Source organism: Papaver somniferum, unplaced genomic scaffold, assembly GCF_003573695.1.
Source record: "Papaver somniferum cultivar HN1 unplaced genomic scaffold, ASM357369v1 unplaced-scaffold_10, whole genome shotgun sequence".
NCBI lineage: Eukaryota > Viridiplantae > Streptophyta > Magnoliopsida > Ranunculales > Papaveraceae > Papaver > Papaver somniferum.
Window position 1 is genome coordinate 13205228 of NW_020618825.1, and position 27974 is coordinate 13233201.

Here is a 27974-nt window from a genome sequence, read left to right on the forward strand (position 1 = left end):
TGTAAATTCAACCCGTGAAAGCGACACCTTTTGTCCCTAATTCATTTGTTTATGTTCTTGTATCCTTGTGTCGCCAGATTCTCTGCAATCCATCTTTTAAAGTGCCCATAAATCGGCCAGAAACATCTCCGGAAAACATCTCAGTTAGTCGGAAAGGAAAAAGTCATCGGTCATCGGTCAACATCAGGTTAAGATCCGGTCAAAATCAACGGTCAAGACTGGTAAGTCATTGAGTTAAATCTGAGTCAAACCGAGTCGACTCAGACATATAAATTGAGTCAGAACAATCAGCCAGCTAATATCAGAGTGATGCATCATAACATTATCTTCGTCACTACCAGTTCAACATTAATACATCTATCACCTGAACTCTACAAAACTATAGCTATAACTTTCATCATCTTTGTATATAGCTATAATGATGTGGCTTCGTCCCGTCCAGCCACTTAGAATTTTTGATTTGGTATGTCGTGGCTTCGCCCACCTCATTACTCCCACCCCCTCCATCCCTTGCCGCGATGCATTTTCATTTGGTGTGGCGTGGTTTATCCCCATCCGGTGGCAATGCGTTTTTAATTTGGTGTACCTCGAATCTAATCCAGTAATAACCCAACTTCTAGAATCCTAAATAACCTGTATGTACCTTGATGTACAAAAATTAGTTAAGAACCAAAGAATACAAAAGAGCAAAGAAGATAGACCCGCAACAGCCACCAGACAATATACACCTCAAGGAAGATGAAAAACATAAAATACACATAAACTGGTATCACCAGTAACACAATCAAGCTAGTTGCCTGGTTATAACTTATAAAAATAACAAATTGAGCAGATGTCCCGGAAACTACTGCCTCTACTTGGGACTATGAAAAGCTTTTGTTTATTGCCACAAATGCTAAATTTTTCCACTTACAATACATCAAAAATAAAACACTCAATCAGTTTAAATGAAAAACCGAAAAGACCAATTCAGAACTAAATTATTAGCTTTTGTTTTTTTTTTGCACAAAATATTAGCTCATATGCATACACCATTACAGTTAAATTACCATTGCCATAGCTTAATTAGTTAAAAAAACATCACCTTAGAACTATAAAATAGACTACCACCAACAATTTTAACATCATCCATCGTTAAAGTGTATTAGTGGCACCTGATACAGCCAATTAATCACCTATGTGTTTCATCATTTTTCATGTTTCATCGTTAAAGTGTATTAGTACCACATGTATAGGCGGAGGGACCAAATCTCTTAGATTAAGAAAATCACCTTGAATTTATCATTTTTCATGTTTTTTCTTGTTTTACCCTATGTCTTATTACTAACACAATTTTCCATGTACAATATATAAGGGTATTTGTGAGAAAATTCATCTTGAAAATAGGACTCCGCCTATCTAGTGGTACAAAAAAAAATCAAAATTCCGCCTATACAATAGGTACGGAGGGAGTATAAAAGTGTATATAAATCGCCCTAATAACGAAGAAAATAATCACCCTGATAACGAAGAAAATTATTCAAAGCGTAAAATAAAACTAAAAAATAAAGAAAAATTGCTTAGATCTAGTCCCTAAGAGCATCCACAGTGGGCGAGTATAACCAAAAATTTGGGATGAGATCGTAACGCAGTGGGACAGAGTAAAGATTAAATCCCAACCAAAGATCAACTTCCAGACCATATTTGGTCGCGACCAAATCCCAAATCCTAATATAGTCGGGCGTAAATTTAAAGTACGCTTGTTGCTGGGCGTATACCAAAGTTACGCTTATAATCAGGCGTGACTTTAACCATCCGCCCGTTCACTTACTCAATGGGGCGTACACCCAACCATCCCCCCCATTCAAAATGAAATCTCATCAGGCGTACACCCAACCATCCGCCCGTTCACTTACTCAATGGGGCGTACACCAAACCATCCGCCCCATTCAAATTTCGGACATAAACCAATTTTACGCCCCATTCAAGCGTACACCAAATTTACGCCCGTTTTCGTGCGGTGATTAATTTTACGCTCGATCAAATTTAATCTTCTACCCCTAACGTCACAGTACAGAGTAAACTCAAATTTGATCATTTTTTTTGGTCTTTGATCTTTGGTTATACTCGCACCACTGCAGTTGCTCTAAAGAACTAAATTTGAGCAAAGGAGGAGGAAGATGATAAATTTTCTTCAAGGTTTTTGAGAGGGGAGTGAGAAGAGAGAGAAAGGAGAGGAAGAAAGGCATGGGAATTTAATAAACAACAAAGAGTACTCTATCGGACTAATACACATTTTGGCATGTTTAATTCAAATCTTGGGCGAGGAAGAACACTACAATAGATCCTTGTATAATAGGGAAAAGAAAAAAAAAGCACCATCTAAGCACGTCATGAGGTAGTACTTCCAAAGTTACCAAGTAAATTATTTTGCAGTATAGAGTAAACATTACGATGAAGAAACCAATAGTCAAAAAAGTGCAATACGTTGAGTTTATTGTTGTTTCTTACATCCATGAAAAACTTGAACATCTCCCCTGCCATGGCATCATATTGGCCTTTAAGTGGTACACACAGCTTCACAATTGATTCACTAATCTATCCTACATAGTAACACATAGCAACTGCCATTGCATTCATAACCAAATACAGTTTCACACTTTCACAAATAAAAGATTGATGACTCATAAAATCGAAATGTTGAATGAAAAGAGTGCCCAAAAATGACATACCGTTCCAACTGCTACAACGGCTACATGGATCCAATGACCATACCCAATTCGAGTCTCAATTTGCCTGTAAAGATAGCAGGAAATAATCATTTTATCAAAATCTCATATAGCCATAAAAAAATAAACACTACACAACTACAGTATCTGACATTGATGTGTAAAATTGCAAGATCATGGTTATGATTGCATTAACTGATATGGCTCGAGACAATTCTAAGCAACTCCCAAAATCGTAAGAAAACTATATGCATTTATCTATGTAAGCCAACGGTAATAGCACCGATCATCTTTCCCTATGACAGAAGCATTAGTGATAAGTATATGCACTACTGTGTCGAAGATACATTACTAAGATTCACCATTTTAGCACTTTCGCAAATCTCCTACACCAATTAGATAGAATTGGTTAGGGAACCTATTACCGATACTACCCTGCGCCAAGGGCAGGGTAAGCAGACTTTGCTAGAAAATTATAGACTTCCTAAAATTCTTGAAATCACCACCATCACTACCACCAAATAAAAATTCACCGTTCCACCCCAGATCCACCATTCGCCCCATAACCTGTATCATTTCTAGCATCTCCCACATCAAACAGGACACCTGTACCACCAGCTTCTTAGCCAATCTCTCCATTGGGTGGATCCAAGGAAGACATTTCCAATACTTGCAAGCTTGCCAACAGTAATTATTGCCTCCAGCTATTTTAGGGTCCCAAAAACTCGGTAAACTGAAAACGAAGCTGCATTACCAAAAAGTATAATGAGTCCTAAAGAAATATAGATGCATTTTAATAATCCTAACGTTCAGTTGTAAAGCAGCTAAACCTTGGCGCTTAATTTCTAACGGTAGTTGGCAACAATAGCAATAAGTACAAAGAAATAGAAATGCCTATATGCAGTAAGGAAGAGACATCTGTTAACCCACGGAGACAATGCACCTGCAAAAATAGAATGAAAAGCGAAATAAATATAAAGAATGAGTTAGCACACATATATAGTGGGCAATCTTCAAGCTATGAAAGGAATAATGGTGCCTGGAGTCATAGAGTTTCGATTCTAAAGAATAATTCACTAAGCTAAAGAGAATCCATTGTACCTTAATAAGGTCTGAAAGACTTGAACTAAGGATTTCACTTGCTAAATACAGCTCTACCCCATCACTATTTAGTTTGCACAGGTGATGGCCACTAAGTTGTTTTTCCCTGGCAACTTCTGCTAACCCTAGTGACCAAAAAGTTTGAGATAACATGGTTCGAAGTAGTCGCCAGGATAAGGCAACTCAGCTGAAAGATCGACCTGATTGAATCTCAAATCTTACAAAAAAAAATGCGAAATAAAAACACCGTCAATTGATACCTGAATACAGATTTCTTTATATCAAAAACTCAAGATGCTGATATTGAATATCTGGCTAGAAGAGGCTACTTAGATAAGCTACTTGAATTGTGCAGCAACCATGTAACCAATCAATCGCAATTGTGCCTCAACCATGTAACAAATCAATCCCAATACAAGGAAACAAAAAAATCATTATTTTTGCCCACCACCCTTACAACCGAGTGTCCAAGAAATACGTCAAGCCATCAGAGCTATTCTTCATAACAACATGCAACTAACCACGCTACATATGGTCTAGGTAGTATATACTTGTTTCATAATGATTTGATGCAATTGAGCTATCTATATACTTGTTCAAGGGGCATACGGTTAATTATTGGATGCCTCTAAAGTGTTCATGGTCATGGCATGAGGAGAAGACAAATTAAACTCCACCCTTCCTCCTAAGTCCTAATGCACATAACAGAAAACAAAACAAAACTGCGAGTATCCCAGAAGAGTCAGACAAGAAGGCATATGCCAGTCAAGACTCTAGGTGCCCATACCTTTCTGAGGACACATTAGGACTTTACACCGATGGATCAATTTGACCCCTGCCCTCCATTCTCGTACCCGTGGGTTGGAAAGATTGTGTTTCCAAGCAAAAGACGATCTCTTTTTAAGAAACTTGATCTAAAATAGCAAAGCCAAAAAATAAAAATTAATGGCTAACTTAAAATCGAGATAAATCGCTTATCATAAAACTAATTCAGATGAAATGAAAAAACAACAAATAATACAACACATAAAAGACCTCAAATCAAATCAGAAAATACAATAAAAGGGAACAGGGAGATTAAAGAAACAAAAACTCCCAGGAACATCGTTCACATGAAAGACCTAAAATATAATACATGAATTCAAAATCAAGGACGGGTTTGTTTTATTATTAGGTGTAGCTGAGATAACACACAGGCGGAAGATGTAACACACCATGGATGCTTCTTGTTTTCGCATCAAAGAGCTAAGTCTGAATTGCACCTTCTTCCACTTGTAATAAAAGATTTCTGTGTGATGCGCCTAATATGAAAAGAGGGTCAGCAATTATATCGAAATAGTGATAGACTGTAATCAGGAATGCAATGAAGAACCGGAAATAAAAACATAGAAAACACCACGCCTTTTGCGTGAGAAAAGAATAGTGGTTGGGAGGAAGGAATTTTAGTTTTCTCGGGATTATGTGTTTCGTAATTAAGAAACACAGTTATAAGAGGAAACTCTTATCTCTCGATCGAACGCCTCCACTTGTTTCTCCCGGATTGGTTGATCCCGGGCGTAGGATTTCGAAATCGATGGGTGAATTATGTGTTTCGGATTTAACGTGTTTTTTTCGTTTGGATTTCCTTTTTAACATGATTTCCTTAATCAAGCTGAAACAAAGAGTTTCATGACTTCAAGCTGAAACAAGGATTTTGACATAAGTGTTGTCCACCTTAGACGGTGGTAAAAATGTACAGTTAAGTATCGGTGTAACAAAATTATTTAAATTCAAATTCTAACATAAGTATTGTTCACCTACTTTTTTGTCGACATCGTTGTTAACAAACAGTTAAATAGCTGATGTAAATAAAGTGTAAGCAAATTCTAATTATTACAACTAATAGAGTTGTGCCAAGTGTCCTCACATACCTTCTACATTAGAAAAGATCTATTTCGGCCAATAAAAAGTGAAGGTTTTATTAATGTTTAATACATTGGTGAAACAGATATCAATGGGAAATAAGTCAAATATAGCTTTGGTACATGTTACAACCAAATACAATTTCTTGAAGAGGTAACTCCTCCATCCACAACCAGATTATGCCCACTTACATACTTCGATTCATCACTTGCCAAGTAGAGTGTTGCTAATGTTGCACCTTTCAGCTTGCTAATCCTCACACAAACTCCTCCATATTTTCTATTTCTTGTTCATTTGGTAATATGTCATAATTATCAGCTTGGTCAATGTACTGGCTATCATCACGCTCGCAACTATGCGTGTTCTTCCATGCATTAACAAGCATATATGTAGCAACCCCAAATGGAGAAATACAGTTTACCCTGATTCCATACCTTCCTAGTTCACATGATGTATTCTTTGTAAGACCAACAATGGCATGCTTTGAAGCTGTGTATGCACCAATCACGAAACAGAAAAGTAGAGAAAAGAACAACAAAATAGCTCTGAGGATCGGGCGAAAACGGGTCAACTCAGTTTCTTTCTTTTTGTCAATTTTTGAATGATTAATCTAAAAGTTTACATTATCTAATCATAGGAATTTGTTTACATGTTTATTGAATCTTAATATTAATCTTCCTGCATTGTTTTCATTAGCAATCTCTTTATTTATACAATCTTTCTTGTCTTTGATGGGTTTTTAATTCATCTCTGATTCCCCTTATATGTGATTGATATTCTGATTATTTCTAATGGCTTTTGCCTCTTTTGTTGTTGTGATCATAGCTTTTGCTGAGTATTTTAACAAGCTTTTGCTTAAGGGTTCAAATATGATTGGAATTATTGCTTTTGCTAATGGTGCCGTGGTGAAGAAGTCTTGGATCGGAACCAACTCATTAGAATTGGGTAGTAACTCATCCCACCTTTCAAATTTTTCAAAAAAATTCAAAACCCTTAAAGTCAACTGCATGCAGTTATTCTGTTACCTTATTTTTCTTTTCTCTTTCGCTGCTCTTAGCTTACATTCTTCCATAACTAGAAAAGATTCGGGATATCTTTGTTTCCTTACTTATCATCCTAGAAATACTCCGCAATTACATAACAAGATTATTCATACCCAATTATACATCCAGGGCAGTATTATTGGATATTCTCATAACCCTAGACTTCATAAAAAACCTTTTCATAATATCATTCTTTGTGAAGATTATTATTCTTGCTGTGTAGACTACTCCCACCAAGTGTATCACGTAATGGAGGAAGATCAATCTAGTCAAGTTGCCGAGTTAGTCAACAAGTTCAAGCAAGCTACACTGGATTTGGGTGATGTTAATGAGCTCGTGGTTATCAAAGGTGATGTTAATGAGCTCAATATGGTGAAGCGCTATTGGTAAGATTATCATTGAAGGTCGAATGACTTATGACATAGTGGAAAAAGGTATCACCTTTACTTGGCCATTTCTCACTCTGGAGAACCTAAGAATCATAGAGGTGGAACTGAACGTTATGATATTCAAGTTCAATCAATGGGAACTACTCAACAAAGTTATTGATGAACGTCCCTGGAGTATTAACAGGCACCTTCTGGTTATACATGATTATATTCCAGGAATGGTTTACACGGAGAAACATTGGGGTTTTCATCTTTTTTGGATTCAACTCAAATACTTATTGCCAGAGAACATGAATGTCACATCAGTTACTAAAATTGGACAAGTCATGGGTGAAGTTATAGACATAGAACCGAAGGATGCAACCCCTATTGGTGGAGTTCCTGTGAAAGTATGTGTTAATGTGGATCTTTCAATGCCTTTAAGAAGGGAAGTGAAATGCTCTACCAATGCAGGAGTTACTAAGTGGCAACAATACTTCTTTGAGCGTCAACCCAAAAGCATATGCACTGAGTGTTACATTGTTAATCATTCAAAATCTGTTTGTAAGGATGTTGCAATATTTTTGAAGAAAGCTCATGAGAAGCCCTACTTTGTTGGAAAAATTAACAACATTTGTAAAAGTATCTCAATTGTAGCTGCAACCAATGATTCTGCTTCTATCAAAACTCCTACAATTAAAAAGAATCAGAAAAAATTTATCAAATCGAAAGTGTTCATACCTCCTAAAGATGGTGAAATTATCAATCTGGAATCTTTACTTAAGGGTGAAGAGGTTTCATCTGAATAAGAAAGCAGATTTGGCAAACGTCACAGAGCTGGTGAAGCTGCTTCATCTATTCCTACTGCGTCTGAGACTTCCTCACACAGCAACATTATGATTCCAATCTCTACCCCAACAAATACTCAAGTGATCACAACTGGAGATAGTCAGATAACGCAGTCACTCAAGGGGGATCAGGTATTACACATTTCATTAATCTTTATTTTTCTTACTCTTATACTGCATTTAAATCTTTTTTGCTCACGTAAATTATTTGTTACTACACCAAATTTAATGATTAGCAACGACAAATGGAAGTTGCAAAGTGGGGTTGCAACAGTTTCGCTCTGTTACGAAAGTCGATGTTGCAATATTTCACAACGACTACATTTTCGTAGTCGCAACTGTTTGAAACAGTTGCAACGTCAAAAAGTCGCAACTGTTTCAAACAGTTGCCAAATCAGAAGGACGCAACAGTAAAAATTTTGTATTGCCAAAAAATAGTGGTTTTGACTATTCAAAAATAGTGGTTTTGACCGGTCAAAACAAGGTCAAAATTATAATTTCCTGTAACAAAATCAAGCTACCCCTATTCATTTGGAAATCAAATTAATCCAACAAAATCCAGTTACCCCTGTTTTACAACCAAAACTACCTAGGTAATGAACTTTACAACAATTTTAAAAAGATAAGAATTGCTGAACAAAAAAATAAAACTATAAATAAAAGGACTTCTTTTCCATTAGAGAATAGAGACTTCAAGTTCTATGTTTTGCAAGTGCAGCGCTGCAAGAGAAAATGACACTTAGCCCAAAAACGGAAGAGAAAAAAAGAGTACACACAACTTGGGGAATGAACTTGTTTCGTGCCTGATAATAATGCTGAGTGCACCAAGAGCAGTGACCAGAATTATTGGGCCAAGTGCATAAGTCACAAAGTTAGCAACTTCCCCAACAATCACTGCAAAAATGAAATCATCCCATTAGTAACGTAGTCTTGAAATAAAATATCCTGCAACTTTAATCCATTAGTAACTTCATACGGCTAAGTTAACTTCATAAGTCATATTCCCTGTTTTGAATGTTAATACTTTACTCAGGGGGTATTGAGTTAACCAAAAACACACAGCTTAAAGAAACCAACATGGTAACAAAACACAACTTAAAAAACAGTCTATACTCAAAATAATTATGATGCATTTCCTTGGGCATTATTGCATATGTAAAATTCCTTTCTGGAAATCAAATTAACCACATAAAACAAACAGAAGAACAAGATTCAAGGACCAATAAAGTAATCTAGTTCCTGAAGTTCAGTTTTAAAAGAATCATTGCTTGGAACAACAGACTGTACATTTATCTCCCATAGCATATGCAAGGACAGTAGTGATGACACCACTTGCGGAACCAAAAAACTCAAATTATAGAAAGAAAAACCATCCAAAAGAGCACTACAAAGTAAAGGGCCTAAACCACAGTTTTTTAATTAAGAAAAAGGCTATGAAATGTAGAAACTTACTTGTATGTAAATCTCTGCGTCTATTTTGATGAAACATTTGAAGATAGAAAACAATCACCATGTCCTCCTGCATCTTTTGATGCATCTACAGAGAAACATAAATAAGAAAACTATATTCCATTAAAGAAAGAAATAGCATAATCCAAATTGACCTACCTGCTGAAGTTTGATTAATCAAAGGTCTGCAAGATCCTTGACAACACTCCTCTGAATGCGCTGGTTATATAAGCCTAACATGTAGCAAGTCAAGAGAAGTCAGTCTTAAAATGTATGTAGCCAATAAATCTATACTAGTATAAGTACCATTCAGTCCAAAACTACAAGCATCAGCAATTCAGCATAAGCAAGCCATGGTTTATGTTAAGCTAAGAACGTACATCAAATGCATAGGCATAATAATCAAACCCATATATAAGAACAACGATAGTACCTTGGCTTTCTTCTCACCCCCTTCACATAAAACAACAACTTTGGAATATGAAACACTATTAAAAACTGTACAAAGGGAAGGACACATACCAAGTTGTTTCAAAAAAGTGCAAGTGTCATTTTCGACCATGAAATGCCAACGAAAGTGACAACGATGGTACCTTGGCTTTCTTCCCACCCCCTTCCCTAGTTGCAGTATGTATCATCGGAGGTGGGGGATCCGCAGTGAACTAATAGCTCCATCTCCATGATTAGCTAAGATATCTGCAAAAGGTCGTTACCCTCCCTGTAAATGTCAAAAAACTTTAAAGTATAAGAAAAGCAAGTTTTCGAACGTCATTGCACATAAACCCTTTAACCTGATTATTCGATTCCCTAATGAATATTTTTGATACTAGTAGTGGGTTGCTGTAGTTGTTTGAAAGAGCCATTGAATCTTGTTGGTTAAGACACCACCAGACTTGCTAAAGGAAACTAATTACAACGGCCCAAAGAATATCTCTAAGCAGTGGTGAGCCGTTAAAATTACTGAAAGTTGTAAAAAGTTCCTAAAATGTATTGAAAACTAAAAATTTACTTCACTAAGCCATCTCCATAAGGCAGTGGCATAGTTTCAGTTAAAGAACAAATGGAAAATAGTTTCGAAATGGGAGGGACACAACATAAAGAACAACTTAAAACCACTATAAATACCTGAATCCTGCATCGCGTCATCAGTTGAGACTTTGTCATGGAGTATTTTCCATGCTAAACAGGCCGTCTTCAATGGTACACTAGCCTCCCATATACTTGCACAATCCACATGATATTACTGTCTTGGGCAAGCATGTAGAAATATCCCAACAGTTGTTATTATCCCAGTTCATAAGCATCTTCTAAAGAAATATCCTCACAGTTCTTACTGTTAATGGACACAGGAACTGAACAAATCAAAGCACTTACCCAAGGATTGAGACTCAAGTTGAATAGCCACCCATTACCTGGAAATCACATCTTAACTAAGAAAACATACAACTCTACACAGAGATAAATTTCACTTCTTTCGCAATTCACCAAATTTCCAGTTGAGCTCAAAACAAATCACCAATGATTCCTCTAATATCCTACATACAAAAAATTATGCCTACATTTGGTTTATAGGTGAGGTGAAGCATTTCAACAAACACTTACCAAGCAACTCTAGTGCATAATATGGACTAACTCTGGCTGACTCCCTCCATTGTTTGCTCTGTTCTTCTCCTTAATCTGCCAACATGACATAAACAACAGACATATATATGGTGGACTAAACTTCTGGACATGGAAGACTAAATTGATGAACGTGGTGGATTAAATTGATAAAAGAATTTTTGACAAAGACTAAATTCTTAACTTGATGAGGTTTTGTAAGAAAGGGCGGGGCTACAACCAGGTTTAGTCAACCTGTGCTTCCACCCCTGCCTGACTCTTTATCACTATGCACAATAATAGTACAACGTGAAGCTCACCTTCTTTGTCTTCATTCCACAAAAGCCGCTACAATAAATATTCAACCCCTCAAGTCATAAACTAGCATTTTAATCCCATCAACATCATCCTCTTTCGTTCTTATTTATACTCTCAACCACAGGCACAGAATTGTCTCAACTCTTCTCAATCAAACCATCTCTTGAACCTGAAATATCAAACATCAAAACCACCAACATTAATCCATTCTACCCTGAAAACCCAGTTTAATCAGCCACCAGATCATTCTCTTCTTCTTCCATCACCAACATCAAACTCATTCACTCTCATGACGTATTCACCACTAAACTCCTGAATCAACTATTCTTTCACCTTAATACCCCACAAAAGATACACACATATTTTAATTTGAACCTCCATCTTCTCTGAATCTAAAACTCAAATTCACCATAACCACCACAGTCATTTCCATCTCGGGTCCAAGAACAATCTCTATTATTCATTCAAAACCCATACTATCAAATCTGAATAATACCCAAGTTTCATCTTTATTTCTTCAAGCAAAATCTCAACAACAACAATCAACCAAACCCCTTTCTGCAACTGATTATTACACCAACATTTGTAAACCGAATCTCAAACAAAACCTATGTAAAAAAAGACAGAGATCATCCAATGCTTATCTATACCTAATCCTTCAACCGAATTAGCTCTTCACTTATAACCTATTAATATCCACATTCACAGCAAAAACAACAAAAGCAATGAGAATTTACAGTAAAAGATTAAAGAAGAAAATGCTTCACAGTGAGAAGGAAGCAAGAAAATATTTATAGATCGAAAAAGATGGTTATAGGTCGAGTAATACAATGCAACAACTGAGATCATATCATGGTGGAACGAGTTTACTTAGAACGAATATGGTGGAGAACGTCGCTTCTAGGTCAGTTCTCGGATTTGAGATAAGGGCTTGATTTGGTATTTGAGATCTCTGAAATTAGTAAATCATTAAAACCTTAATCTCGGAGAGATTACTGAATTGAGACTTCATAAGTTCTTTGAAATCAGAGTAATGGAACCCTAATAATCAGAGAAGAGCACGGGAAAGAGAGGTCAGAGGAGAATGAGATAGAATGAGGTTTCTTTCGATAATATAGTCAGCCGAGTCAGTAATGATCAGAATGGGCTGAATAAACCGAGTCAACTAAGAGTGTGGGCAGCCACACTCGCTAGTCGCACGTGTACAACTCCAATCTGTTGCTAGTCGTAACATAAGCAAACAGTGGCGAGTTTTGTAACGAAGGTGAACTGGTGCAAAACTTTTGCAACTGAAATTCGCAACAGGGACAAATCTGTTGCGAAATCTAGTTACTAGTTATGGAAAATGGTGTAGTGTATTCTCTCTGCATTTATTAGCTTTCCACAGTCATTTATTAGGAACACTAACTTTAAATCATTCCATGCAAAACCCACGTTAGTGATAAAGTCTTCATGCATATCTTCTTCTAGGTTTTTTAAGATAATTTTTACATTGTTTTGCATAGTTCAGCTGTTAAATTCTCATGAAAGTCATTTTCTGGAATGTCCAAGGACTCAATACTCCTGCAACCAGAGATCATCTTAGGGATTTAATTAGAACTTAAGACCCTGATATCATCTTTTTATGTGGAACCAAAATCCATGAAGACAAGATGAAAATGTTATTAGATCCACTTAAATTCCCTAATATGAAATTTCTTCAACCCATTGGCCTGTCTGGGGGATTAGTGATGAGTGCCGAATATTGTATATATTTATCCCTTTTTGTTGGCATTTAACTCATCTTTTGTGCATTAATTCTACATTTTATCCCATATTCTGTATTTTCATTGTTTTCAAGAATAAATATTTTTCTTACTTAATTTTGCATTTTTAGGTAATAAATAAAGTCTGGATGACTTGCGGAGCGGAAAAGAGCTGAAGAGTAGTGAAAGGCCGGAAGAAATTACGCAAGGAAGCCGCAAAGAATGGAGCGCACGTCCAAAAAGCTAGGAATGGGCTCAAGAAGGAAGAATTGTTCTTAAAGAAGATATGGGCTTGGCATACCCAAGGCCCAAAACCCTTACCCAAACCCATTTTCTATATCCATACCCGCCTCCATTCTCAGCCGTTAGATCGGATCCATCTCATCATCCAATGGTCGCTTCTTCATCGTGCATCAAAATCTGAAGTCCCTGCAAAACACCATAGTACCTATATTCCAAGCCTTCGGATTAGATCACATTTAGATCCTACGGTCGCTTCTTTGCCTGCGCATCAAACCTCGATACTTCCGCTTAACACTACAACACCTAACTCCATCTGGTGTCGTTAATTTTGTTGTATCTCATAATCCAACGGTCGCCACATACCTCTCCATCGTAGCCGTTCGATTCAATCTATATGGGATCATCCAACGCCTTCCACTCACTGTTCATCAGAAGTGGGCTTGAAGAAGAAGAATTGTCCTTAAAGAAGATATGGGCTTGGCATACCCAAGGCCCAAAACCCTTACTCAAACACATTTCCACTATCCAAGCCCGTCTCGGATTTCAGCCGTCAGATCGAAGCATCTCAGCATCCTACGGTCGCTCCATCATCGCACATCAAACTCCGAAGCCCCCGCTTTACATCGCAACGCCCATCTCCATCTTGGGTCGTCCGTTTTGCTACATCCCTTCATCCGACGGTCTTTCCACGCTTACCTCCGTATCGCCGTTGGATCCACCTACCATCTTCCCATCCATCGCTCCTTGTCGCAGATCATCAAACCTCGCTATCCCCGCTTCACACCGTAGAACCCGATACCCTATACCCAAACAAACACTTCCTTTCTCCCAAAACAGTCGAGCTCCTTCCCCTTCTCCCAAAATCAGTTGCAGAACCACCACCACCTCCATGCCCTGTCTCTGCAAACTGTCACTACCTTGCCTTCTCCACCACCATCACTTCTTCCCCGACCGTAGCAGATACCACCATCACGTCCCCTTCTTCTCTAGCCATCTATTACATCAACTTCTCAACCCGACAACCCTAGTTTAGAAGTTGATGAAATAGGTGAGGTTAGAGACAGAAATTGAAGCAGCCGAGAAGAGCAGGAAGGTCAGAGGAAGCATGGGTCGAGACTACATGGAAGAAATTTCCTCGATTTGGGTGAGTATCACTAACCCTAATTTCTCTGTAATTTGGGGGTTTCTCTAGAAACCCTAATTCATGTTGGGACCGTACCAGGAGAGGATTAGAGTAGGGAAATGGGCTCAATTAGACCCATGACATTAGAAAAACAGTAAACCTAATTGTACTGTTTTATTTTGGGATTTTGGGAAAATGGGTGATAACCCTAATTTGATGTTTTGGGTATAAATAGAACTGGAGGGTGTGTGTGAGAGAATATGCTGGAATAGCCAGTGTCCAGAACTTTGATGTTCTGTTAATGTTCCACTCTTAATATCCTGTTGATGTTCATGTGTGTTAGTTTCTTTCCCTGTTTTAATTTCCTGTTGATGTTCATGTTTGTTATGTTCCTGTTGATGTGCATGTTTTAATTTCCTGTTTTAAATCCTGTTGATGTTCCTGTTAAATGTGCATGTTCCTGTTGATGTTTGTGTTCCATGTTAGTTCACTATAAATGTTTATTGTTATGTTTAGTTCACTGTTAGGTTTAATTCACTGTCAAGAAGTGGAATGCTAGGTTAGAGCTTTGAAGCATTGTTTTGATTGAGCAATGGGAGAAATTAGTGCTCATAGCAAGCTAATTCTCTTTCCATTCCATTTGTATGCTTAGGATGCATTGTTTTGATTGAGCAATGGGAGAAATTAGTGCTCATAGCAAGCTAATTCTCTTTCCATTCCATTTGTATGCCTAGGCTCACCCTCACCATCTCAACTGCAACCTCCTCCCTGCCCTTGGCTTAGGCCTTGGTTTATCTCTTTGTCATTCTTTATGCCATTATCACCTTCACCATCATCACTGTTGTTTGCTGTTTGCTTATGCCATTGTTAATATGCACATGTAGATTACTGTTGTTTTATCATTGTATATATTGCCACATTGTATATATTGATACTATCTCCATTGCCATCCTCACTGCCTTGGTCTTTCCCTTTGCTAGATTGCCTTGTTTTGCCCTGTTTTCTTCCCTTTTCTCCTGCTACTTCAACTTCCGCTGCTGCTGCTGCTTTCTTTCCCCTGCTGTGCAGTACTGCTGCTGCACTGCTTTCTTTTCCTTGCTGCTACTACTTGCTGTTGTTGTGCTGCTGCTGTGCAGTACTGCTGCTGCTTTCTTTTTCTTGCTACTGCCGCTGCAACCCTGTTGTTGTTGCTGTTTTCTCCAGCTTTGCTACTGCAGCTGTTTGCTTTCCTTCCTCTTTGCACTGCTGCTGCTGCTTCCTCTTCAAAGCCCAGCTCAACCCAAGGCTCAAATCACATCACAAGCTCAGTCCATCTGTAGTCCACTGAGCCCTAGCCTAATTCAAAAACCTAAAGCCCAATTCACAGTTCACTGTTACAAGGCCCAGTGCTATTCAAAAACCCAAAGCCCAAGGTTTAGTTCACAACCAAAGGCCCAGAAATAGGTTCAGAACAAGAAAAGGCCTAGCTCCCAAAAGCCTCTGAGGCCCAGTTCAGCCCAAGCCTAAGTTTAAGGCCAAAGCCTAGTTCACAGTTCATTCCAAAATCATTCAAAGGCCCAAGGCCCAAAGCACTTCATTATCACACAAGCCCATAGTCCAAAACGGAAGCTTAATCATAACCCATTGGTACCCAAAGCCCAACAATAGCAACTAGAACCCAAAATAGCTAAACACTACAAAACACACCCAGTCTCTGTGGATCGACCCGTACTTGCACGAGCTACAAATGACGACCGTGCACTTGCGGTATTACTGTAGGCCCGCGTTTTCATTTCACTTCAATTTTATACGCTTTCCCGGGCCCACCATGTTTTTGGCGCCGCTGCCGGGGATTGGTGCTGTTGTTTTCTCTTGTAGTTTTATTAGCTATTTTTGCATTTCACTGCATAGCATTTGCATCTGCATCTGCTTCACTTCATTTGCTGTTGGACCTGCTGTTCTGAACCTGTTTTCCTCTGCTGGGACGCCACCAAGGAAAAGAACCAAAACCCAACTGGGTTTTGCAACAATATCAGAGCAGCTGGGCTGTGCTTAAAAGGTAACCCATTTAAGAGAACCCGAATTGTGGGCTTCCAATTTTTTTTATTGTGGGCTTGTAATATTAAAGCCAATTTTTGGGCTTCTCTTATTTTCTGTTGGGTTTGTAATAATTTATTTGTGGGCTTGTTTGTTTAATTTGTGGGCTTGTATTTAATTTTTGTGAGCTTGTTTAATTTGGACTTGTATTTTGTATTCTGGGTTTTTAAACCCAGCTGAGCTTGTAACCGATCACGCTTAGTTGAACTCGTTAGTGGGCCGAGTACCCAAATTCTAGGCCGAGATTTTGGACTCAGTTCCACCAAAAGTTTTCAACCAAGCGGAGCCAAAGCAGATACAAAACAAACAGTGGGCTTGCTCCCATTCAAAAATCAAATTTTATTTTCTTTTAAAAAAAAAAAAAAAAAAAAAAAAAAAAAAAAAAAAAAAAAAAATTCTCTTGCTCCCATTTTAAACCAAATTTTTTTTTTTATTATTTTTTTATTTTACTCCCATTTCAAAACCAAATTTTTCCCAAAAATCCAAACCCTTTAAAAAACCAAATTTTGGGCTTTGTAACATAGTTACTTAGCTTTTGAGCCAATCATGTCTGGATTTTGGTCTGCTCCTGGGGATGGAAATAAAACTCTTAGAGAACTTGCTTATGGGCATGTGCCACATTATGAACCTTCCACGGACCATGATGTCAATAGTCATAGGAATTATTATGGACATTTTCAAAGTCCCGAGCCGCAATACATGAACCCTAATGACTATTCATACATGCATCATTCATCGCAACGTGAAAATGAACATTTTGCTAGAGACTCACTCACACAATCATCACTTATGGATCAAATAGAAGCTCGAATCACAGCTTTAGAAATGCAATCACATGAGGAATCTGTCACATCTAATTTTCTTAGGCAACCTGAAATCTATGCATGTCCCGCATGTGGTAGTTTAGACCACCTTGTTGAGAATTGTCATATTTTGCATAATTTTAGGCAATCTAGAGAAAATCCAATGTATGAAATGCCCATAAATTGTGAGAATGGTAGTCATTGGGACCATAATCAATCCTTTGAGGGTTGCGATCAATATTTTGTAAACCCAAATGACCATGCACACATGTACCATTCACCACAATTTGAACATGAAGAATTTTGTACTCCCATGAATTTAGACTCCACCACAGAAGCTTTAAGACTCTGCAAGCAAGACTATGATAGATCTACATCACGAATTCATGCACATTTAGATCAGATTTTGCTTCACCGACAAAAGGAGGAAATTCATGAGGAAATGTATGTTGTCCCTAATGAAGTGTCTAGTCCCATTCATGTAAATAATGTTGAATATGAACCTAATTTAGAGGAACATGAATCGACTAATGACACCACCACTGTTAATGAGGACCAATATGCATGCTACCATGATGATGATTATGATGATTATGATGATATGTTAGAAGAACATGAAAATATTGTGGAACCTGTTGGTTCAAAAACATATGGCTTCTCGCCCTCGACCTTCATGAATGTTGTTTTTTCTAATACTCATTGTAATTCATATGATTTTGATATTGACATGGGATTCGTACAATTATTCTGTGAAGATGAGCATGACATAGGAATAGTTGAATCTTCTGTAGACACTAATATGCATGAAAATATATTTGATGTGTCTGATTCTCTACCTAGGTCACATTGTGATATTTCTCCTGATTTGCCGATACATGAGAATAAATTTGTTGATGATGTTGATGATTCTGAGTGTGAACTTGCTGAACTGATTGATTGTGAGCATGATGTGACATGTGTAGATGATTTAGGAGATTTTGATTTGATTAATAATGACGCACATATTCTCCTACATGAGTCACAATCTGTTGGCCTTCCACCCAACCTAGATTTGGTTTGTACCCATATTGTCAAACCGACTTTTCTGAGAGTCCCTAATCTAGGTTTGGAACTGTGTGCTTCCCAAGTCCTCTTGGACTATTTTGCTTCTAAGTATAATACATTTGAGGAACCACAGTTGGAATTAGCATGTTTGCCCGTCCCTAGCACAGTTCATTTCGAGCTAGACCTTGTGCATGATGAACCCCCAAAACTGCGAGATTTTGTTTCCAAAATTTTATCCGTTGAAAAATCCAGGTTTGGGGGTAGCTCATTTTGTTTCACAGCTTCACTTGCATGCCTATCATATTATTATTGTGTGAAGCTGTTGAAACCTCTACACTTTGTCTTTTGGGTTGATCCTCAACTCTTTAGATTGTTAGTGTATGGTGAATTTTTTGTATATAATCCAGTAGATAAAATTTTTAAAAACCCTTTTTGTTCCTTTTGTATATATTTTTCTAAATCCAATATGATCTCGGCTGACATATGTTGGATTCTTGCCTTGAATAACGGAGTTCTAATATTGCTTTCGCCGAAATCGGGTATTCTCTTTCCTTTTTCCCTACTCAACATGATCCTCTTCATATGTTGTATTATAATTTTTTCCATATTTTGAAACATTGAGGACAATGTTTAGTTTAGGTTTGGGGGTATAGAGTAGATACCACGATAATATGCCATAATTGAAAACGAACTCCTTCTTCTTTTTGAAAAAATTGAAAAATTCCAAAAAAAAAAAAATGAAAAATCAAAATAAAAAATTAAAAAATTAAAAAATTATAAAAAATGGAGCTCATTTACCTTGAAATGTTGACTCTTGTGCAAATATGTAATTATTAGGAGTCTTAGTCTAGATATTTAGGCACCCTGATTCTAGCACAATTCACATAGTGATAAGAAATTTGCACGCGCACGATCTACCAATACATGTATGGCCTCGATCTTCAAGGTGTTTGATAGGAAGTCACGATTGCCAATCACTTTAGAATACTGAACGAAACTTGACTAGCTTGTTCTTTGGTTGGTTGGGATAGAAGGTGGAGGTTACATTAAGAAAGACAACCATCGAATTTAACTGGGTGCATCAAAAAGGGCTACCTCTTGCAAAGTGTCATGTAATTTTTGTTTCTTTTGTTATGTATCAAAAGAGCTACCATATGAAAATCAATTCAAGTTCTTTGCAAAAAAAAAAAAAAAAAAAAAAAAAAAAGAGAAAAAAAATATCATAAAAATACAAAAAAAAAAATCAAGTATTTATCAGTTCCATCATCTCTTGTTCCAAAAATAAAAAGAGAATAGTCAATGTAAATAAGAGTCATGTAAATAGTCATCTTTTGTTGTTTCATTGTAATAAGCAAGGAGGGTGTATGCCATTGATGTACAACGCGAGTAATTGTGAAATACCTCCTACTCATTCACAATTCTCGTAAAGTTCGGACAGCTAGCTAGATTTCGACCTTGGTTCTTAGCCTGAGAAACTATCTCTTGGTGATTAGTAGTCATAACTTCAGATCTTTCTTTACACATGTGTAGATACACTTTACACTCTTATCACATGTCCTTTTTTTGTTATCAGTGCTAGGATTGTGCCTTGATAGCTAGATTGACATCTCCATTTTGCTGTGAGCTTAACTGACTTGCACATGTCACATTTGATGGAATCTGAGCTTATATTTTGACCTAGAACTTTGTAGGTACGTTCTAATCAAACCTTCACGAGACTTCAACTCGTCCACTAGGGACACTTAGTGGTTTAAAAGGCTTAGTGCATACGCTAAATGCATTCGAGAGACCAGCGACAGTGGTATAGGTAGGATTTCCTTAGTTTTTTTTTACTTGAGGACAAGTAAAATTCAGGTTTGGGGGTATTTGATGAGTGTCAAATATTGTATATATTTATCCCTTTTTGTTGGCATTTAACTCATCTTTTGTGCAGTAATTCTACATTTTATCCCATATTCTGTATTTTCATTGTTTTCAAGAATAAATATTTTTCTTACTTAATTTTGCATTTTTAGGTAATAAATAAAGTTTGGATGAATAGCAGAGCGGAAAAGAGCAGAAAAGTAGTGAAAAGCCGGGAGGAATTACACAAGGAAGCCGCGAAGAATGTTGTGCACAAGACCAAAAGGCTAGAAGTGGGCTTGAAGAAGAAGAATTGTCCTTAAAGAAGATATGGGCTTGGCATACCCAAGGCCCAAAACCCTTACTCAAACACATTTCCACTATCCAAGCCCGTCTCGGATTTCAGCCGTCAGATCGAAGCATCTCAGCATCCTACGGTCGCTCCATCATCGCACATCAAACTCCGAAGCCCCCGCTTTACATCGCAACGCCCATCTCCATCTTGGGTCGTCCGTTTTGCTACATCCCTTCATCCGACGGTCGCTCCACGCTTACCTCCGTATCACCGTTGGATCCACCTACCATCTTCCCATCCATCGCTCCTTGTCGCAGAGCATCAAACCGCGCTATCCCCGCTTCACACCGTAGAACCCGATACCCTATACCCAAACAAACACTTCCTTTCTCCCAAAACAGTCGAGCTTCTTCCCCTTCTCCCAAAATCAGTTGCAGAACCACCACCACCTCCATGCCCTGTCTCTGCAAACTGTCACTACCTCGCCTTCTCCACCACCATCACTTCTTCCCCGACCGTAGCAGATACCACCATCACGTCCCCTTCTTCTCTAGCCATCTATTACATCAACTTCTCAACCCGACAACCCTAGTTTAGAAGTTGATGAAATAGGTGAGGTTAGAGACAGAAATTGAAGCAGCCGAGAAGAGCAGGAAGGTCAGAGGAAGCATGGGTCGAGACTACATGGAAGAAATTTCCTCGATTTGGGTGAGTATCACTAACCCTAATTTCTCTGTAATTTGGGGGTTTCTCTAGAAACCCTAATTCATGTTGGGACCGTACCAGGAGAGGATTAGAGTAGGGAAATGGGCTCAATTAGACCCATGACATTAGAAAAACAGTAAACCTAATTGTACTGTTTTATTTTGGGATTTTGGGAAAATGGGTGATAACCCTAATTTGATGTTTTGGGTATAAATAGAACTGGAGGGTGTGTGTGAGAGAATATGCTGGAATAGCCAGTGTCCAGAACTTTGATGTTCTGTTAATGTTCCACTCTTAATATCCTGTTGATGTTCATGTGTGTTAGTTTCTTTCCCTGTTTTAATTTCCTGTTGATGTTCATGTTTGTTATGTTCCTGTTGATGTGCATGTTTTAATTTCCTGTTTTAAATCCTGTTGATGTTCCTGTTAAATGTGCATGTTCCTGTTGATGTTTGTGTTCCATGTTAGTTCACTATAAATGTTTATTGTTATGTTTAGTTCACTGTTAGGTTTAATTCACTGTCAAGAAGTGGAATGCTAGGTTAGAGCTTTGAAGCATTGTTTTGATTGAGCAATGGGAGAAATTAGTGCTCATAGCAAGCTAATTCTCTTTCCATTCCATTTGTATGCTTAGGATGCATTGTTTTGATTGAGCAATGGGAGAAATTAGTGCTCATAGCAAGCTAATTCTCTTTCCATTCCATTTGTATGCCTAGGCTCACCCTCACCATCTCAACTGCAACCTCCTCCCTGCCCTTGGCTTAGGCCTTGGTTTATCTCTTTGTCATTCTTTATGCCATTATCACCTTCACCATCATCATTGTTGTTTGCTGTTTGCTTATGCCATTGTTAATATGCACATGTAGATTACTGTTGTTTTATCATTGTATATATTGCCACATTGTATATATTGATACTATCTCCATTGCCATCCTCACTGCCTTGGTCTTTCCCTTTGCTAGATTGCCTTGTTTTGCCCTGTTTTCTTCCCTTTTCTCCTGCTACTTCAACTTCCGCTGCTGCTGCTGCTTTCTTTCCCCTGCTGTGCAGTACTGCTGCTGCACTGCTTTCTTTTCCTTGCTGCTACTACTTGCTGTTGTTGTGCTGCTGCTGTGCAGTGCTGCTGCTGCTTTCTTTTTCTTGCTACTGCTGCTGCAACCCTGTTGCTGCTGCTGTTTTCTCCAGCTTTGCTACTGCAGCTGTTTGCTTTCCTTCCTCTTTGCACTGCTGCTGCTGCTTCCTCTTCAAAGCCCAGCTCAACCCAAGGCTCAAATCACATCACAAGCTCAGTCCATCTGTAGTCCACTGAGCCCTAGCCTAATTCAAAAACCTAAAGCCCAATTCACAGTTCACTGTTACAAGGCCCAGTGCTATTCAAAAACCCAAAGCCCAAGGTTTAGTTCACAACCAAAGGCCCAGAAATAGGTTCAGAACAAGAAAAGGCCTAGCTCCCAAAAGCCTCTGAGGCCCAGTTCAGCCCAAGCCTAAGTTTAAGGCCAAAGCCTAGTTCACAGTTCATTCCAAAATCATTCAAAGGCCCAAGGCCCAAAGCACTTCATTATCACACAAGCCCATAGTCCAAAACGGAAGCTTAATCATAACCCATTGGTACCCAAAGCCCAACAATAGCAACTAGAACCCAAAATAGCTAAACACTACAAAACACACCCAGTCTCTGTGGATCGACCCGTACTTGCACGAGCTACAACTGACGACCGTGCACTTGCGGTATTACTGTAGGCCCGCGTTTTCATTTCACTTCAATTTTATACGCTTTCCCGGGCCCACCAATTAGCCCTTTTATGGAAGAATGGTTTTATTTGTGATGTGGTTAGCTATGAAGATAATATGATTCATGTTGCAGTTCAATTTGATCCTAGTCAACCAGAATTGTTACTATCTTGTATGTATGGCTCCTGTGACTATACAAAGAACAAAGCTCAATGGGATTTTATCAAAGATATTGGACTCAATATTTCCCAACCTTTGGGTGATCTTAATTTCCATATCTTAGATACTTCTTCATCAGCTTCTTCTTCAGGTGATGGCCTTGTTAATTTTATCATTCAGGAAGTGGGATTACAGGATTTGGGCTTCATAGGTAGAGAGCATACTTGGTCCAATAATAATTTGGGAACTAGGAAAAAAAGGATCAAAACTAGATATGGCTCTCACTAATGGTGCTTGGAGTTTACATTTTCAAGACTCTAAACTTCTTCATTTAAATCAGAATGGAAGTGATCATTGCCTTGTGATGTTTGTGGCTGATTACTCTCAACCAAAGCTTTGGAAGCCTTTTAAATTCTTTCAGACTTGGCTTCAAGATAGAACTTGTGCAACTGAAATTGCTAAGGCTTGGGAAAAATATGTTCAAGGATCACCAGGATACAAACTCATTAAAAGGCTTCAGTTCACTAGGATTACTTTATCTAAATGGAATAAAACTCATTTTGGAAACATTGATCATAATGTGGATAATCTTCAACAAAATTTATCTGAATTGCAAGCCATGCCTTTTTCTTCAAATAATACTTCAAAAGATTTAGAAATCAGTCAAGAGTTGGATAAATGGCACAAAATACAGCATGAGTTCTACAAGCAAAAGTCTAGAGACAACTTTGTAAAAGATATGGATTACAATACTAAGAGGAAGAAAGCTAGGAACAATATTGATTCTTTAAAAACAAATGATGGTACTTAGTTACAATCTAGAGAAGATATTTCTGTTTTACTTACACAACATTTTAAGAACATAAGTACTTCTCAAAATACTATAATTGAAGAACAATACTATACTCATATTCCTACTTTAATCACAGAGGAAGATAACAGATTTCTTCTTTTTCCTCCATCAGATAAAGAAATTCATAAGGTTCTCAAAAACATGGAGAGTTGGTCTGCTCCAGGGCCTAAAGGATTCCAAGATGGATTTTACAAGTCACAATGGAGTATAGTTGGTAATGATGTTTGTGACATGGTTAAGAATTTTTTTTGCCACCAAGTTCTTGCCCAAACAGCTCAACAAAACCTTCACCTCTTTAATTCCAAAGAAGAATAAACCTGGTACTCCTTCTGACTTCAGACCTATTGGGCTTTGTAATACTTCTTACAACATCATTTCTAAGATTTTGTGTCTAGAATGAAGCCATTAATGGAAAGAATCAACTCTCCATATCAAGTTGCTTATGTTTCAGGAAGGCGTATCAATGATAACACCATTATAGCTCATCAAGTTATTCATTCAATGAAAATAAAAGAAGGAGAAGGAGGTTGGCTAGCTTTAAAACTTGATATATCTAAAGATTTTGATAGATTGGAATTGTCTTTTCTTCTTAAAGTACTTCAAAGTTTTGGGTTTTGTGAAGATTGGTGTCATCTTATCAAGGAATGTATGAGTACTACTTCATTGTCTGTTATGCTTAATGGCTCTCCATGCGAAGAATTCTCACCTACTAGAGGAATTAGACAGGGAGATCCCATTTCCCCTTATCTCTTCATAATTGCAATGGAATGGTTCTCTGTAACTCTTTTAGAAGCCCATAATTCAAAACCAATCATAGGAATCTCAATTGCAAGAGGAGCACCACATATAAATCATCTTCTTTTTGCAGATGATTGTCTCGTTTTCACTCAAGCTAATTTAACTAGTGTGAATAATCTACTTCAAGTTTTGAAGGATTTTAGTTCATAATATGTTCAGGTCATAAACTTTGACAAATCTTCAGTTTTTTATAGTAACAACATGAATCCATCTGTGTGCAATACTCTCAGCAATATTTTGGGAGTTCAATGTATGAAGAAAAATGAGAAGTACCTAGGGTCTCCTCTGATTATTGGTAAATCCAAAGTGAAAGCTTTTGAAGATATTCAGTTGGCCTTTGGAAGAAGACTTGGAAATTGGCAAGGTATTAATCTACATCAAGCTGGAAGAACTAAAATGGTTAAGGTTGTGCTTAATGTTGTTCCCATGTATCGGATGAGTACATTCAAAATTCCTAAGACTCTTATTAAGAAACTTGGTACACTGCAAAGAAAATTTTGGTGGGGTTAAAAGTCTAATAGAGGGTTAAATTTAATTGGCTGGCATAACTTGAGTATATCCAAGGATTTAGGAGGTTTGGCATTCAGGGATGTGGAAATGTTAAACCATGCACTACTCACTAAAATTGCATGGACAATTTGTCAAAACATTTATCACTTGCTAACTAGAATTCTCAAAGCTAAGTATTTCAAGAAAGAAGAGTTTTTACATATTGAAGGAGAAAGAAGTAACTCTTCATATACTTGGAAAGCGATTGAACTTGATCTTTCTATACTTCAATAACATTACAGTACGGAGGTCAACAATGGTAAGGGTACCAAAATATGGGTTGATAGATGGATTATAGGTCTGGACATCAAAGTGGAGCCACTTTACCCCATCACACCTGCAGTATGTGTTTGTCAGTGAGTTGATTCTACCAGATTCCAATACTTGGAATATGCTTCTTCTCAATACTCTATTTTCTTCTAATATTGTGGACAAAATTAAACATATACAGCTTTTGCTTGATGAACGAGATATTGTTAGGTGGAATCCTTCAAAAGATAGAATTTTCTCATTCAAGTCTTCCTACAATAAACTTACTGAATCTAGAGTACAAAATCAAGCTACACTTAATGATTTTCCAATAACAGTCTGGAAAGCGCTCTGGAAAACGAAGCTGCCTCATAGTGTCAAACTATTCATATGGAAGTGATTAAAGAATATTTTTCCTACAAGAGTGAGATTATCTCCGGCATTGCAAGATATTGAAACTCACTGTACAATCTGCAAGCAAGAGAATGAAACTCTTTTCCATATACTCATCAGTTGTTCTCATGCTAAGGCAGTTTGGCGAGATCTTAATATCAATATTGATCAGATTATTACTCGATGCCAATCTGTTAAATAATGGATTGTATCTTGGTTTCAAGATGTTCAGAATGCAGGAAGTGATGATGTTAATAATTGGCGGAATCTGTTAATGGTAGGAAGTTGGATAATATGGAAGGAGAGGTGTGACTGCGTTTTTCAAGATAAAACTCTCAATCCAATTCGTATTGCAGAAAGGATTCAACATCAGTTGATTAGTTATAGTGCCCCTACTCATGGAGCTTCAGATGATGCATTAATCAGCACCTCTACATTACCTGAGATTACTACTAACTCTACTACTTGCCTGTAGGATATTCTGGATGAAGCAACCACCTTTAAGTTCTTTGTAGACACTTCTTTTGATAAATTCACTAATGATTGTGGTTCTGGCGTTGTCTGTTATGATGCAGGTGCTTTCGTGATCTCATGCAGCTGGAATAATCGATGCAGAAGCAGGAGAGTGTAGAGCGGTTCTTGAAGGACTGAGATGGGCAAAGGCAATGGACTTAGACAGCACACACATCATATCTGATGCTGAGACAGTAATTAACTTGATCAACAACATTTTTTTATCAGTTAGACGGGAGAATAAAAGGATTATTCAAGAGATTAAACAGTTGCTTATCACTTTCAATTTCTCTAAGCTGTCTTGTGTTAGTAGGAATTTTAATTCTTTAGCTGATTCCATTTCTAAAGTAGTAAGAATAGATAAACTTCTACTAGAAAAATTTAATCATGATGTTTCACAGCTTCAAACAGTGTTATGCAGGCTTTTAGATCCTGGTGTTTCTTAATAAAATCACTCCCCTCTATCTAAAAAAAGAAAGAAGCTGTGTATGCATGAGGACCTAGTCCTCCCATAACTCCAGCTACACTAGCTATTGATATTATCGAACCCTTCGTTCCACTTGGCACCATTACACGCGCTGCATGCTTAATGCCGAGAGCAGAACCTTTTACATTGACACGCATCACACGACCGAATTCCTCTGAGTCGAAGTTGAGGATACTCTTTTTGTGTTTACTTTGATTCCCAAGGACTCCAGCATTGCTGATGTAGCTGTCTAGCCGGCCATGTTTGCAAATGGTTATGTCAATCATGTTCATCATGTCATTTTCCTGGCCAACATCACAATGTACAAATGTTACAAAAGGGGTTAATGAGGTAGCTAGCTTAGCCCCAAGTTCGTCTTGGATGTCGGCAACGACTACATTGGCACCGTGGCTCACAAACATTCTAACGATTGCTTCTCCAACGCCTCTAGCTCCACCCGTGACTATCGTAATCTTTCCTTCCAACCTGAAATGCATTACAAATTAGAAACTTCCATAACATTAACTAAAGAGCAATGGAGAGAATGATGATCACCATTCGTGAGAAGATGAACAATTATCTGTACCGGAAACTTGGATTCCATGAATGCTTTCCCCTGGGATTGCTTGAGAAGGCATGTCTTTGAGAGAGCTAGAGACGTACAGAAAATGCTGTTGAATAGAAGGAATTTATAAGGAGGCATCTAGTATCCAGGCATAGATATTATTCTCTTGGTTATTGATGCTTTAGTGTAATGACATTGGCGATCAATCTATTGTACAGTAGATATATTGAATGAATAGGATAATTCCTATTGGTCTGCAACAAAAGTAGCATCTAGCTAAGCTAAGATCTATATTGGATCCTATGGCAGGACCATGTGGATAGAATGTGAATGATATTCATCATTTTGTTTTTGTTTGTCAAATCTTCTCCTAGATTTGCTTCCACATTTTTGTTGTCTGTCATACATTTATATTCTCAAGAGTGGTTCCAATAAAAGTTATTCTGCAAAATGATGCCAACCGAGGTATCGACGAAGACTTGCCCC

At 37.7% G+C, this 27974-nt stretch overlaps 1 long non-coding RNA gene and 1 pseudogene across 6 annotated transcripts; both read right to left on the reverse strand.

The window, feature by feature from the left end:
• Positions 1-5836: 5836 nt before the first annotated feature.
• Positions 5837-27561, reverse strand: LOC113326639 (annotated as a pseudogene).
• LOC113326640 lies at positions 8474-12403 on the reverse strand. Of its 6 annotated transcripts, XR_003348435.1 has the most exons (7): positions 11339-12403; positions 11022-11096; positions 10794-10831; positions 10545-10662; positions 9579-10137; positions 9423-9507; positions 8474-8864 (listed from the first exon to the last, which is right to left on the reverse strand). It is a non-coding gene; the product is annotated as an uncharacterized LOC113326640 (long non-coding RNA). The 6 variants fall into 6 exon arrangements; XR_003348432.1 differs by having other exon boundaries at positions 10545-11096; positions 11339-12022; positions 12166-12403; XR_003348433.1 differs by having other exon boundaries at positions 10545-10831.
• Positions 27562-27974: the final 413 nt, after the last annotated feature.